Source organism: Bos javanicus, chromosome 11 (assembly GCF_032452875.1).
Source record: "Bos javanicus breed banteng chromosome 11, ARS-OSU_banteng_1.0, whole genome shotgun sequence".
Lineage (NCBI taxonomy): Eukaryota > Metazoa > Chordata > Mammalia > Artiodactyla > Bovidae > Bos > Bos javanicus.
Window position 1 is genome coordinate 60201401 of NC_083878.1, and position 16124 is coordinate 60217524.

Here is a 16124-nt window from a genome sequence, read left to right on the forward strand (position 1 = left end):
TCTATGTGCACCCAGGGTCTTTTGGCATCACCTGGAATATGATATTGAAGTTCCATATGTATTGAAGATATTAATGAATAATAGATTAATTTAAAAAAAAGAATGTCAGATGAGTAAAAGGCATTTGGGACTAGGGAATTGTATGGGATGGCTACAGAACTGGCAATGTCATCCATAATCATGCTTCAGCCTGAATCCTTACCTCCTACCCTTACTTCTTTCATGAGTTTTAGACAAATATTTATAACAGCAAACCTGATGCTGATACCTGGCTGTTCCAAAGACTCCTGCAATGTTCAAGGTTGAACTCATTTTCCCACCAATCCTGTTCTTCCTTCTCCTGCTGCTAATGCCACTCAGACCAGAATCCATAGAAGTCATCTTGGACTTCATCTTCTCCCTCAGTTTTCACATTCAGTTTGTTATTAAAATGTTATTTCTACTTCTTGGATCACTTTGGAATTTCGACTTTCCTCCCCTCCAGTTTCTTCCCTCTGGTCATTCTACCTTATTATCTGTTGTCTCTGTCATTGCTAAGTTGATTTTTCTATAATAAAATGCAAATTTAATCATAATTCTCTTGCTTAGGGTTGTCTAATACCTCTTTGCTTCTGTTGTAAAACCCACACCCTTTGATTAGCTTGGCTTACACTGTCTTCCACAATTGGTCCTTTCTACCTTGTCCATCTCCCTGCAAGGCTGGGAGCTTCTGGTGTTGGGGATTATATTCTCTTCATCTTCATCATTCCAGTGCCTAACACAGCTTTAAGAACCCAATAAAGTTTTCCTAAATGAGTGGATGAAGAGGTAAGCCCTGAAGTAGGCTTTGAAGTTTGGGCTAAGTGGATAAAATATAGATAGAGGATCTAATCTGGATCCTTTACACAATTATTGAGTTCCTAAGGTGAGCTTATTGATGAAAGACATTCCTTGTCATTAATTTTTGTATCTCCATAACCTTGCAATGTTTAGCATATAATAGATGTTCAATACATATTGGATTAATTAATCAATAAATTGATGAATGTTATTGTGTATTTAGCCAAGTGAGTATTTCTTTGGGGAAATGTAATGCTTAATTAACTACAGAGCAACTTATTTGGGGAACAGATGAAAACTCCATTAATACTTTGTGACAAGGCTACTATGCTGGCCAGATATCTGAGCAAACAGATGGCCCTGAAGGCAATTTAATAGGGCATATTTTTTATTGACCAGAATAGGGACCTGCTGTTGAAGAGGACACCTGCCTTCCTGAGGTCAGCAGCATCAGCATTAGATTTAATAACTGTAACCAGATCTGGCTACAGGTGCTGCCAGCACAGGGCTATCCCAAGGTGTCATTCAGTTCAGTTTAGTTCAGTTGCTTGGCCGTGTCCGACTCTTTGCAACCCCATGGACTGCAGCACGCCAGACCTTCCTGTCCATCTCCAACTCCCAGAGTTCACTCAAACTCATGTCCATTGAGTTGGTGATGCCATTCAACCATCTCATCCTCTGTCATCCCCTTCTCCTCCTGCCTTCAGTCTTTTCCAGCATCAGGGTCTTTTCAGTGAGTCAGTTCTTCGCATAAGGAGGCTAATTTTGGATAAATACCTCCTGGAGGCTTTTAGTATTTCAAAATGAAGACTGTATGCTCTAAGAAGTCATAAAAATTACTGGAGTTTCCATTTTCAGTAGATAGTTAAACTCATATCTTTTATAGTTTGGACATGTAATGGACATGTTGACATTAATACTTATATTGAGGTTTAGAAGTCAAATATTTTACTAAGAACTTGTAAAGGTCCTAGGAACTTGCTTCCAAAATACCGTGTTATAAAAAGTGACCCTGGTGCAATATAATCACTCCTTTCGGAGAACTTGCAAGTAAATTTAGTTAGTTAAAGCTTCTGCCAGCATGATTCTAGCCCAGGGAATAACAAGGATATCTTCGGTTGCCAGTTGATCTTATCTGCTGCTTCTCCTGCTGCCTAATTTGGAGAAACTCCATTTTGCTGCATGTTCAAGTCTCTGGATTATTGTACCCTTGGACTTTTTTTCTCCATGTATTTGTTTCTCTGGAGCTTTTGAGGAAACTTCGTGGTCTGTGATATAGTGCCTTTTACTCAAACTACAACAGGGTAAGCTGGTTAAAATATCAACAGTCAAGACTTTGTAAAGATTTTTTTTTTCTTGACAGAAAGGGTATTAATCAACTCATTAGTTAAATGAAGAGATTAAAACTTAATAACAGCCTTGGCTAATCTTCCATCATTAAGTTGGAATGTGGCTAAAGGCTTTCTACTGTCATGCCAACACAAAATGCTTTTCTTGCTTCCGGTTTAACTAGCTAGTAACTTCAACAAATAAAGCTTAAATCTTAAATTGAGATGGTTTTCTTTTGGCCCTCTAGGGCAGAAAATGGAGAAACAAAAAGGAAGAAGACCAATTTATTCATCCTGGTCACCAAGAGGCTTAGAGCTTTAGGGAAATATTTCCCCAGAGATGATATGATGGAAGGAAAGTTATGACTAACCTAGATAGCATATTCAAAAGCAGAGACATTACTTTGCCAACAAAGGTCTGTCTAGTCAAGGCTATGGTTTTTCCAGTAATCATGTATGGATGTGAGAGTTGGACTGTGAAGAAAGCTGAGCACTGAAGAAGTGATGCTTTTGAACTGTGGTGTTGGAGAAGACTCTTGAGAGTCCCTCGGACTGCAAGGAGATCCAACCAGTCCATTTTAAAGGAGATCAGTCCTGGGTGTTCTTTGGAAGGAATGATGCTAAAGCTGAAACTCCAGTACTTTGGCCACCTCATGCGAAAGAGTTGACTCATTGGAAAAGACTCTGATGCTGGGAGGGATTGGGGGCAGGAGGAGAAGGGGATGACAGAGGATGAGATGGCTGGATGGCATCACTGACTCGATGGACATGAGTTTGAGTGAACTCCAGGAGTTGGTGATGGACAGGGAGGCCTGGTGTGCTGCAATTCATGGGGTCGCAAAGAGTCGGACATGACTGAGTGACTGAACTGAACTGAACAGTCCTCTAGAAAATTAATAAGGCTAAGGCAACTTGATTTTTAATGCTTCTGCAGTCTTAGCATAGTGGCTTTGTATAGCCCTGAGCTATGTGTTTAAGTGCAAATTAAAATGTCAAAGTGGACCTCTACACATCACCCCTTCCTGCTGTTTTAAAAATCGTTTCTTTCTTAATGTGGCTAAAGGCTTTCTACTGTCATGCCAACACAAAATGCTTTTCTTGCTTCTGGTTTAACTAGCTAGTAACTTCAACAAATAAAGCTTAAATCTTAAATTGAGATGGTTTTCTTTTGGCCCTCTAGGGCAGAAAATGGAGAAGTTTTCAGACTAACAACTTTATTTGAAAACAATTTGAAATGCCTCTGAGTAATTATGAGCAAGGGCTTCTCAGGGGTAAAGGGGTTCAGTGGTAAAGAATCTGCCTGTCAATTCAAGAAGATGCAAGAGATGCGAGTTTGATCCTTAGGTTGGGAAGATCCCCTGGAGGAGGAAATGGCAATCCACTCCAGTATTCTTGTCTGGAAAATACCAAGGACAGAGGAGCCTGGTGGGCTACAGTTCCTGGGGTCACAAAGAGTTGGTCACGACTGAGTGACTAAGACTGCAGGCATGCAATTATGAGCAAAGCTGGTCATCTGGTACTCTCTCAACGTTAGTCAGGAGCAAATGCAGCCTTCTTGGAGTTTGATACCTATGAATATCCATGAGGAGCAAGGTATCCTAGTGGTTAAAAGCACCAGTTCTGAAATCTGATGTACTGGGTTTGAGTCCTAGGTCCACTGCTCACTAGTTATGACTTGTGTAAGTTAATTAAAATCTCATTGGTTAAGTAGTGAAAGTTTCTCAGTCGTGTCTGACTCTTTGCAACCCCATGGACTATACAGTCCGTCGAATTCTCCAGGCCAGAATACTGGAATGGGTAGCCTTTCCCTTCTCCAGGGGATCTTCCCACCTAGGGATTGAACCCAGGTTGGTGGATTCTTTACCAGATGAGCCACAAGGAAAGCCCAAGAACACTGGAGTGGGTAGCCTATCCCTTCTTCCCAACCCAGGAACCGAGTCAGGGTCTCCTGCATTGCAGGCAGATTCTTTACCAACTGAGCTATCAGAGAAGCCCATTGTGTTAAAAGGGAACAATAATAGCACCTACTAGCCTAACACAGTGCTTGGCACAATAGCAAGTGCTTGGTAAATCTAATTAGCAATAATAATAATAAGCCGTGGCAGCAGAAAAACCTTTCACCTACAAGATTTTGTACTAAGTTTCGAGAATACAAAAGTATGTAAGATATGTGTTCCATCCTTCTCAGGCTGATTAGAGAGAAAGGATACATATACACATATGTTTATTAGACATATATATTAATAATAAGTTGAGCATCACAGCTGTGAGTGGGTGAAGGGAAGGTTTGTTGAGGAAGAAAGACAGGAGCTTGACCTTGGAGGAAGGGCAGGATCCAGATATGTTGACTACAAGACTGGGTGCATTCTCAGAGCTGTCAAAATTGCATAACTGACTCTTCTTGTCAATCTCCTTGAACATCTCAGGCACTTCAAAGGCTAAGAATTCATGGGGCAGGGAGGTAGGGGCAGTTAAAAGGTCTTTGGCTGTTTTTGTTTTTAAACTGGATGTTTTCAGTTTGGTCATTTGAAAACAAAGATTTGTTGCTAGCTTAAAAATACTACTTTTCCTTAAGTAAATATTTTCTAGAATGAAGAATGGAAATAATCCTCTGCCACAAGAAAAAAATATGCTATATTTTTGCTCTCTCGCCTCCCCGCTTCCAAGATGACCAAGAAAAGAAGGAACAATGGTCATGCCAAAAAGGGCCACGGCCACATGCAGCCTATTCACTGCACCAACTGTGCCCGATGCATGCCCAAGGATAAGGCCATTAAGAAGTTCATCATTAAGAACACTGTAGAAGCTGCAGCCGTTAGGGACATTTCTTTCTTTTTTTTTTTTTAACTTTAAAATGTTTAATTTCATATTGGAGTATAGTGCCTTTACATTGTTGTGTTAGTTTCAGGTGTATAGCAAAATCATTCAGTTATATATATATATATACATACATCTATTCTTTTTCAGATTCTTTTCCCATATAGGTTATTACAGAGTATTAAATAGAGTTCCTTGTGCTATACAGTAGGTCCTTGTTGATTATCTATTATACTTATTAGTGTATATATGTTAATCCCAACCTCCTAATTTATCCCTCCCCCTGCCTTTCCTCTTTGGTAACCATAAGTTTGTTTTCTAAGTCCGTGAGTCGTTTCTGTTTAGTAAATAAGTTCATTTGCATTATTTTTTAGATTCTACGTATAAGTGATATCATATTGTATTTGTCTTTCTCTGTCTGACTGACTTCACTTAGTATGATAATCTCTAGGTCCATCCTTGTTGCTGCGTGCATGCGTGCTAAGTCACTTCAGTGCTGTCTGACTCTTTGCAACCTTATGAGCTGTAACCTGCCAGCTCCTCTGTCCATGAGATTCTCTAGGCAAGTATGCTGGAGTGGGTTGCTGTGCACTCCTCCAGGGGATCCCCTGACCCAGAATCAATATAGTGAAAATGAGTATACTACCCAAAGCAATCTCCCTATCAAGCTACCAACGGTATTTTTCACAGAACTAGAACAAATAATTTCACAATTTGTATGGAAATACAAAAAACCTCGAATAGCCAAAGCAATCTTGAGAAAGAAGAATGGAACTGGAGGAATCAACCTGCCTGACTTCAGGCTGTACTACAAAGCTACAGTCATCAAGACAGTATGGTACTGGCACAAAGACAGAAATATAGATCAATGGAACAAAATAGAAAGCCCAGAGATAAATCCATGCACCTATGGACACCTTATCTTTGACAAAGGAGGCAAGAATATACAATGGATTAAAGACAATCTCTTTAACAAGTGGTGCTGGGAAAACTGGTAAAAGAATGAAATCACTTGTAAAAGAATGAAACTAGAACACTTTCTAAAACTATACACAAAAATAAACTCAAAATGGATTAAAGATCTAAACATAAGACCAGAAACTATAAAACTCCTAGAGGAAAACACAAGCAAAACACCCTCCAACATAAATCAAAGCAGGATCCTCTATGACCCACCTCCCAGTGTATTGGAAATAAAAGCAAAAATAAACAAATGGGACCTAATTAAACCTAAAAGCTTTTGCACAACAAAGGAAACTGTAAGCAAGGTGAAAAAGAGCCGTCAGGGACATTTCTGAAGCGAGTGTTTTCAATGCCTATGTGCTTCCCAAACTATATGTGAAAATACATTATTGAGTGAGTTGTGCCATTCACAGCAAGGTAGTCAGGAATCGCTCTCAGGAAGCCTGGAAGGACCGAACACCTCCACCCCGATTTAGACCTGTGGGTGCTGCCCCACATCCTCCACCAAAGCCCATGTAAGGATCCAAGTCCTTAAAGACTGAAGAAATACTGGTTTCTCTGAAAAGACAATAAAATGGAAATTATACTTTATGTAGCATGTTGAATATATGTTGCCAGATGGAGTGGGGGTTGTGTGCATCTTATTTCGGTCTTTGGTCTCCCCAGTTTGCATAGCTTAGGGTGGGGGTGAGGAATTAGGGCATCTATGTTTGATTAATTTAGCCTGGCAAATGGCTTAACCTGGTGTCTTAAAAATGAGGAGGAAACTAGCAGAGTGAGGAGTGCATCAGGAAGTGACTTAGACTAAGGTGTGCATTCCTCTTGTGGCAACATGTTCAAATCAGTCGCTCAGTTGTGTCTGACTCTTTGCGACCCCATGAATCGCAGCACGCCAGGCCTCCCTGTCCATCACCAAATCCTGAAGTTCACCCAAACTCATGTGCATCAAGTCGGTGATGCCCATCCAGCCATCTCATCCTCTGTCGTCCCCTTCTCCTCCTGCCCACAATCCCTCCCAGAATGAGGGTCTTTTCCAATGAGTCAACTCTTCACATGAGGTGGTCAAAGTATTGGAGTTTCAGCCTCAGCATCAGTCCTTCCAATGAACACCCAGGACTAGTCTCCTTTAGGATGGACTGGTTGGATCTCCTTGCAGTCTAAGAGTCTTCTCCAGCACCACAGTTCAAAGGCATCAATTCTTCAGCACTCAGCTTTCTTCACAGTCCAACTCTCACATCCATACATGACCACTGGAAAACATGAAGACTTTAATAAAAGTCCACAACTTGAATAGCATAAGGGGATCTGTATTCAGGTCCTTAACCTCGTCAAGTTTACCTGCTTACCTTGATCTGCTGCTAAGCCAATCACTCAGCCTTCATCTTTCTGTGGTACATTGCTCTATGGGGTGACAATGCCCTGAATGCCAGGCATTTGGAGAAATTTGTGGAAGTCCCACAAGAGGGGAAAGAGAGGAGTTGGTGCAAAAAGTCTGGTAAAAGGCTGGAGTCTGTGTGACAACCGCTCATTTGTTCCAGAATTCAGAAATTAGAGGGTTCCCAGCTAGGAACACACAGTTGACCCTTTAACAACATGGGTTTAACTGCAGGGGGTGGGGGTTGTTTTGTTTTCAGTAAATACATACTACACGATCCACAGTTGGTTGAATCCTCAAGTGTGAAAGTACAAACAGATACAAAAGGCTAACTCTAAAATTAATCATATGAGGATTTTTGAAGAGATGGTGCCCCTAACCAATGCTTTGTTCAAGGGTCAAATGTACGTGTATATTTGAAAAATTAATATGTAAATAGTTTGCTAAGGACTTTGCTGGTTAGGTTATATGATTTTTTCCTTAAGGTAAACGAGTAGCTTGGAAGTTTTGATTAAAGTACATATTGATCTGGGAAAGAAAGCTGAGTGCCAAAAAATTGATGCTTTTGAACTTCGGTGTTGGAGAAGACTCTTGAGAGTCCCTTGGACTGCAAGGAGATCCAACCAGTCCATTCTAAAGGAGATCAGTCCTGGGTGTTCATTGGAAGGACTGATGCTAAAGCTGAAACTCCAATACTTTGGCCACCTTATGCGAAGAGTTGACTCACTGGAAAAGACTCTGATGCTGGGAGGGATTGTGGGCAGGAGGAGAAGGGGATGACAGAGGATGAGATGGCTGGATGGCGTCACCGACTTGATGGACATGAGTTTGGGTGAACTCTGGGATTTGGTGATGGACGGGGAGGCCTGGCGTGCTGTGATTCATGGGGTCATAAAGAGTCAGACACGACTGAGCGACTGAATTGAACTGAACTGAACTGTTCTGGGGGAAAAAAATTATGCTATATTTTATAGTAAAAGTATAAACATGCCTACCTTTCTTTGAGATAACATAAGCAGATATATCCTTGGTCCTGAGATATAATAAAAACTCTGGACTATTCAAGTTTATGAACAGCTTAATAAATCATGCTTAAGGAAAAGTGTGTGGTCCAATTTAGTCCAGGGGAAATATGATAGTGTGTGATGAGGGTGACAGCAGTGAAGAGGGGGAGAAGTATATAGATTCATTTTTACAGACAGCCTATTTTAGACATGATATATTGAAGCTAATAGATAATATTTTCCAAAAAGACTCTTCTCTAGAGACAATAAAGATATTTGGTGCTCTATCATAACCAGAAACTTAATCAAAAGATAGTAAAAAAAAAAAAAAACAAAACAAACAATGACATGCTGCTGGTGGAGCTACTAAAATATCTTATCTTGAAACCATACTCATTCATTTATTCTTTTATTCATTAAAAAATTAATATATTATGTTTCTTTCTATGTGCCATGCAGTATGTGTTAGGTATTGCATATCCAATTGTGAATAAAATAGATGTTTCCTTCTCTCATGGAACTGGAAGAAGACAGACAATAAAATATCACTATATAATTGTATATTTATCCATTTATTCCAAGAACTAATTCTTTTAAGAATTTTTCTGATGTGGATCATTTTTAAAGTCTTTGTTGAACTTGCTACAATATTACTTCTGTTTTCTATTTTTTGGTTTTTTGGCCCCAAGGCATGTGGGATCTTAGTTCCCTGACCAGGGATCAAACCCGTATCCCCTGCATTGAAAGGCAAAGTCTTTTTTTTTTTTTTTTTTCACACTATAGCATGTTTAATGAACTTGCAAAAGAGAAAACAGGTCAAAGGAAGGTGGAGAAAGTTTCCCTTTTCATTAGAACCTAGGGGCTCCGTAATCATCTGGCATCCGCTCAATGTTGTGCCTATGGTTAGAAATGTACATGATGGGAACTCCAGGGATCTTCCAGATTCTTCATTTAAGGTCCCGGTCAACTGTGGCCACAGTTGTGCTAACACTTGTGCTGAGTTACTCTTTGTACTAAGCAGTCATCTGCATAGATTCCTTTTTGTGTACACGGTAATCGTTCAAATCTTGGATCCTTGGCAATCCTTAAAGCCACTCTATATTTCTGCCCTAATTTCTCAGTTTCAGCCATTACACAGTCAGTTATACAAGGGATACACTTGGCATACAGACAGTCCATCATTGACTGCACTAAGTCCAGTTTGGCCTTAATGGAAAAGTTGATAAAGTTGGTATCAACCAGGATGTGGTAAGGTGGGCCCAGCTGTGTGTTATATTGGAAGAATAAGCAGGAAGGGTGTTGGGGGACTTCTCTTTCCTTGAGTGCACTGGGATCTTTCTTTTCTTTCTTTTTCGGTTTTAATCTATCCTTTTCTTTAAGCCTCTGATCTCTGAGACTAAGCATTCGCTTCATGGTCGCATACTTCCATGTTTTCTTTTGCTTCCCCATGTTCACGCCGTGCTCTTGTTTCTTTCCGGAAGGCAAAGTCTTAACCACTGGACCACCAGGGAAGTACCAAGAACTAATTCTTGAGCACATATTCTGTGTTGGGGAATATTTAGGGTTCTGGAGATAAAATGATGAGCAAAAATAGACTTGTTTCTGCCATCATGGGGCCTACATTCTGAAGAAAAAGGCAACTTAGGGTTACACTAAGATAGTAAAGTTATAACTATGTAAGAGCTAAGAAGGAATACAGAATAAGGAAATTTGACCTCACGAGGAGGTCAAGGGAGGCCTTCCTGAAAAAGTGAAGAATGGATGGAGAACTGAAGGATGAGGAAGAGTTAGCTGGCAAGAGGGGGGAGGGAAGAACATTTCAGATAGAAGGAAAAGCATGTTGCTGAGGCCATGGTATGTTATAGAGGCTGAAAGATGTTAAATTTGGCTCGAAGATAAACATTAATCCACGCAAGAGACAGGGAGGGAAGTTAGAGGTGAAGGAACTAACCCACAGAAGCTGTGAGAAGACAGTGTTTCAAAAAGGAAGTCATGGACAACAGAGTCAAATGTTGCTGAGAGGTTAAGTAATATGAGAACTAAGAATGTCTCCTGGATGTCACAACTTGCAGGTCATTGGTGAGTCCAGTGGAATGATGGGCCAGAAGCCAGAATGGAATGGTTTGAGAGTGAGTCAAAGGTGAGTGAGGAAATGTAGGGAGCAAGAGTATAGATTAGGAATCATATTTGGTCACATGTAATGGAACCTGATGACAGTAGCTTAACTAAATAGAGTTATTTTTCTCACATAGCAAGAATGACAGAGGGTGACATTCAGGCTGGTGCATGGTTCCGTGATGTCATTAATGTCCTAGAACCTTTCTTTCTGTTCTGTCATCCTCAGTGGATGGCTTTTTTGTTTTTTGGTTTTTTTCCAATCAGGAATTCAAAATGGCTATCAAGCCAGTGCTACAGACAGAAGGAAGAAAGAAACATCAGGGGAAAGGTCTGGTACCTATACAAGGAAAGCAAACATCTTCTATAAATCCACAGCTGACTTCACGTCATCTGTCAGAGCTGTGCCATGTGGACATTGCTAGCTGCAAGGGAGATTAGGAAATAAAACTCTTTAGTTTGACCCATGTACTTATACATACTTATATGCAGAGTACATCACGAGAAACTCTGGGCTGGATGAAGCACAAACTGGAATCAAGATTGCCAGGAGAAATTTCAATAACCTCAGATATACAGACAACACCACCCTTATGGCAGAAAGTGAAGAAGAACTAAAGAGCCTCTTGATGAAAGTGAAAGAGGAGAGTGAAAAAGTTGGCTTAAAACTCAGCATTCAAAAAACTAAGATCATGTCATCTGGTCCCATCACTTCATGGAAAATAGATGGGAAAACAATGGAAACAGTGGCAGACTTTATTTTGGGGGGCTCCAAAATCACTGCAGATGGTGATTGCAGCCATGAAATTAAAACCCTTGGAAGAAAAATTATGACCAACCTTGACAGCATATTAAAAAGTAGAGACATTACTTTGCCAACAAAGGTCCATCTAGTCAAAGCTATAGTTTTTTCAGTAGTCATGTATGGATGTGGGAGTTGGACTATAAAGAAAACTGAGCACCAAAGAATTGATTCTCTTGAACAACGGTGTTGGAGAAGAGTCTTGAGAGTCCCTTGGACTGCAGGAAGATCCAACCAGTCCATCCTAAAGGAAATCAGTCCTGAATATTCATTGGAAGGACTGATGCTAAAGCTGAAACTCCAATACTTTGGCCACCTGATGCGAAGAACTGACTCATTGGAAAAGACCCTGATGCTGGGAAACGTTGAAGGTGGGAGGAGAAGGGGACAACAGAGGATGAGATGGTTGGATGGCATCAAGTTGGTGATGGACAGGGAGGCCTGGCGTGCTGCAGTCCATGGGGTTGCAAAGAGTTGGACACGACTGAGCGACTGAACTGAACTGAGTTTGACCCATTGCTGCCATGAGAGAATCAGCTTCTGTGGGAAGAATGGGAGATGGATGTTGAGAAGGCAACCACTGCAGCTACACAGCTTGTATGATTCACATGTTCAAAAAGTGTGTCACAGAGGGAAGGAGATAATAAGATGATAGGATGATAGTTGGAGGGGGAATGTGGGATTGAGTGACTTTTTCTTTTTAAATGGGAATGACTGGAATGTATTTAAAACTTGATAAGAAGGGTCTAATCAAGAAAGAGAAAGTTTAAACATACAAGAACAAAAAACTATAACTGACAGTGTAACGTTCCTTAGAAGGAGGGAATGGAATCTAAATGAGAAGTGCTGTCCTGTGCTTAATTGCTCAGTCATGTCCGACTCTCTGTGACCCAGTGGACTGTAGCCCACCAGGCTCCTCTGCCCATGGAGATTCTCCACACAAGAATACTGCCATGCCCTCCTCCAGGGGGTCTTCCCAACCCAGGGATCAAACTCAGGTCTCCCACATTACAGGCAGATTCTTTACCGCCTGAGCCACCAGGGAAGGACAGGCTCTCAGTTTTAACAACAGGAATGAAGAGTGGTTTACATGCTTTATATTCAGAAATGGTGCTCCTATTTCCTCTATAATGTTGGAGGTGAGGTTTGCTATTGCCAATGAGAAGATAGAAAGAAGTGACCAGGGTTTTGAGAAAATTGAGATGTTAAAGTTTGAAATACCTGTTTTAGAGCAAAACTGACTCAAGTATAAAGGGCACAAATAAACTGCTATCAGGGAAATGTTGTTCCCAGTGACTTTCCTGAGAAATATATTACAGAATGAGCTTTAGACAATCAGAATGAATAGAAAGACATCAACAAAAGGCCCAGCGTTGAGTATTAAATATACAATGATTTACAGAACTACCCACACTCATGCCTATGCTCAACTGAATATTGTCCCATTTCCATGATTAAACATCATTTATTCAACAAAATATTGACTGAATATCCTCTACACACTAGATACTTATGCATGTTATGCAGCAAGCTAGGAGGAGTTGGGGTGGGTGAGAAATAGAGCCAGGGAGAGGGCAGCAGTCAGAAAGCAACTGTTTAAAAAGGTGGACACACTCTTAACTGGGGAGGAACATAGAAGCCTTAACATCCAAGCCTAGGGTGAGTGGTTAAACTCCACCCACGCAATGGCATGCAAGGGGTGGTCTGATCTGAGGATGAGATAGGCAATTGTCATGGTGCCAGGGGCAGACCTAGAGTTAGATCAATTGGAAATAAGGGCACCTGGAAGAGAGGGCTAGCTGTGAAGACAGTGGGTGCAAAGTTAGAGGGTGAAACAGGTTTTAGCAGGCCTATTTCTTCTTGGTTGATTCTTCAAAATATCAGCTGAGAGGTGGCAAGAAACCTAGATGTTAGATCCCCTTAAGTAAAGGAGCCTGAGAGACTGATACAAGAAAATTTCATCTGCATAATGTTGCCCATATAAGAGCTAGGCTACCCTGCATATGTCTATCTTATACTGTATAGTGCAGTAAGATATTTCTACCTCTATATTCTACTTACCACTAAGAATATTTCTATTAATATATTCTACTATCACTATGGAGAGACTACATCATACTCAACAGAGCAGACAGTAATAATAACAACCACTGTTTACTGTACATATATCAGACACTGTTCTAGATACATAATGGGCTATATTTCATCTTATCCTTAAAACAACCCTCTCAGTTAGCTATTATTGTTACTGTTTACAGAGAAGAGGATGCTGAACCTGGTCCAGTAAGTTTAAGTTATTTTGCCCAGCATCAAATGGCTGTAAATGGCTAAACCAGGATTCTAGCCCATGTGTGACTCCAAACTTACCACTATCCCACAACTGTTACATCACGCTGTTCTGGTACCGTGCTGAACACTACATGTCACTTAATGATGTTAATGATTAATGATTTAATTGGTCTACATCTTTAGTAAGCAAAACTGGGATCTTAGCCCATTTCTCTGTTGCTAAAAATCACAAGACCATGCTGCCCTCTATCAGCTTCAGTGACATTGGCCACTGGTAATTTTCAGAATGAATTTGACTTACAAAAATACAAAAAACATTTTACTCAGCCTTACCACATATATTGGGCTTTGCTGGTGGCTCAGCTGGTAAAGAATCAGCCTGCAAGGTGTCTGAGGGAGACCTGGGTTCGATCCCTGGGTTGGGAAGATCCCCTGGAGAAGGGAAATGCTACCCACTCCAGTATTCTGGCTACCAATTCCAGTAGTCTGGTTGCAAAGAGTTGGCCACAACTGAACGACTTTCATTTTCACTTTTACCACATATATTATGAGCACTGAAGCTGACACATTTATACACACAAAAATCAATGCAAAAAATTTTAATGACTATTAATTCAATTTATGGTTCAGTTCAGTTCAGTTCACTCGCTCAGTTATGTCCGACTTTTTGCAACCCCATGAACCACAGCATGCCAGGCTTCCCTGTCCATCACCAACTCCCAGAGTTTACCCAAACTCATGTCCATTGGGTCGGTGATGCCATCCAACTATCTAATCCTCTGTCATCCCTTCTCCTCCTGCCCTCAATCTTTCCCAGCATCAGGGTCTTTTCAAATGAGTCAGCCCTTCAGTTTGTGGTAAGGTCTAGTTATACTCATTGCAGCACTCACTTTTTCCATAACCTGTCACTTAAAACTTTATTTTCACTTCTAGAGGAGTTAAAAAAAAAGTGATTCAGGTTCTTTTACACTTTTGTTTCCTTATCGCTTATTTAATGGAAATCTTCAAAGATATACAAAAGTAGAGAAAATAGAGCCTCCAAGTATAACTCAGTTTCAACAATGATTATTTTTCCAATAAGTTTGATAACATGATTTCCAATGAGAGTTATCTTTTAAATCCTTTCTAATCTAATTACTACTTCATTCAGATAGTATCTCAGTGTTTCCACATTAATAGTATAATTGCTACTGCTGCTGCTGTTGCTGTGGCGCTTCAGTCATGTCCGACTCTGTGCGACCCCATAGACGGCAGCCCACCAGGCTCCGCCGTCCCTGGGATTCTCCAGGCAAGAACACTGAAGTGGGTTGCCATTTCCTTCTCCAATGCATGAAAGTGAAAAGTGAAAAGTGAAAAGTGAAAGTGAAGTCACTCAGTCACGTCTGACTCTATGCGACCCCATGGACTGCAGCCTACCAGGCTCCTCTGTCCATGGGATTTTCCAGGCAAGAGTACTGGCGTGGGTTGCCATTGCCTTCTCCAAGTATAATTGCTACCTCATACTAATTAACTATGGCTGATGTAAGGGAGCTTTGATACACTGTCAAATGCTGTTGTTGAAATTAGCTAACTATAGCCCACAAAGTACTTCTGTCTTACCTGAGAAAATGATTGTTTTAAGTTTTAGCTTAGCTTGGCAGTGAAACTGATTCTGCTTGATACCTGTTGGCCCTGTTGGGTTAGTCCATGTTTACCACACTAACCATCCAATCTTAACCCTCTTTCTGTTAACACAGAAACTGAGAAGAAATTTATCCTATGCAAAGATGATCAGAACAGAAAATGCCACCACCTGAATAATGGCAGCATGCCTAATGTACTTCACAGCTATTTATAGTAGGTCCACTCAGACAGTTACCAGATGCTCATAATCCTGAAAGTTTGATGCCAGTGTGGGCAGGTTGACTTTCCTGTTCTGATCCTTTGCCAGTCTTCTTTATGACATAATAAAGTAAATCAGGTAAAACAGCATAAACATTTCAACCAAAACTTATCCTGGTACTGGATAACATAGATGAAAACAATAACAAAACTATACTCAACTCCTGGAATTCTTGACAGTGGAGCCATTATACTGTATTTTTATATAAATATAATAAACATGGTTCAAGTATTTTTCCCGGAAATTTTAAGACTAAAGTATTTTTTTACTCTTCTAGCTAGAAGACAAATATCTTGTTAAGATGTAGATTTATTGATATTAGAGATTTTTTCTTATATAAAAATTTCAAGCTAAATTTTGACCTTTTCCCAAGGCCTCAAATGACTTTTAAAATAGATTAAGCACATATCTTTCTTAAAATCATTTTTTAATTTCCACAATAGCTGTATTTCAAATCCCAAATAATCTGGAATTGGTCAATATGATCTGATAGTACTATTTGCTCCCACCTCTCTTTTTCTTCTGGTCACTTACAAGTAATCACAATTTTACAGATTCAGATTTAGTGAGCTGTATTTCAAGCTACTTGGTGAACTATTTGTTTTAACCCATCCAGTTATATAGTTAATATTTTTTAGTATTTTCTTATAATTGCTTCTTTAACATGCTAGAATCTTGACAGTTACTCATCTTCCTAATCAAAACACTGTTTTACATTTTGATATGTTCT

General features: G+C 40.2%; 1 long non-coding RNA gene and 1 pseudogene across 3 annotated transcripts in view; both read right to left on the minus strand.

Annotated features, from left to right (window-relative positions):
- Positions 1-16124, minus strand: part of LOC133257192 (uncharacterized) — a 136754-nt gene that overhangs the window by 76877 nt on the left and 43753 nt on the right. Inside the window, exon 3 of one of the 3 annotated variants that reach the window (XR_009739444.1) lies at positions 3209-7177. The exons of the other annotated variants lie outside the window; for them this stretch is intronic. This is a non-coding gene — a long non-coding RNA (uncharacterized LOC133257192). Of the gene's footprint in view, positions 1-3208; positions 7178-16124 lie in introns of those variants that run through there. 3 annotated transcript variants of the gene reach the window in all.
- Positions 8916-10972, minus strand: LOC133257190 (rRNA-processing protein FCF1 homolog; annotated as a pseudogene).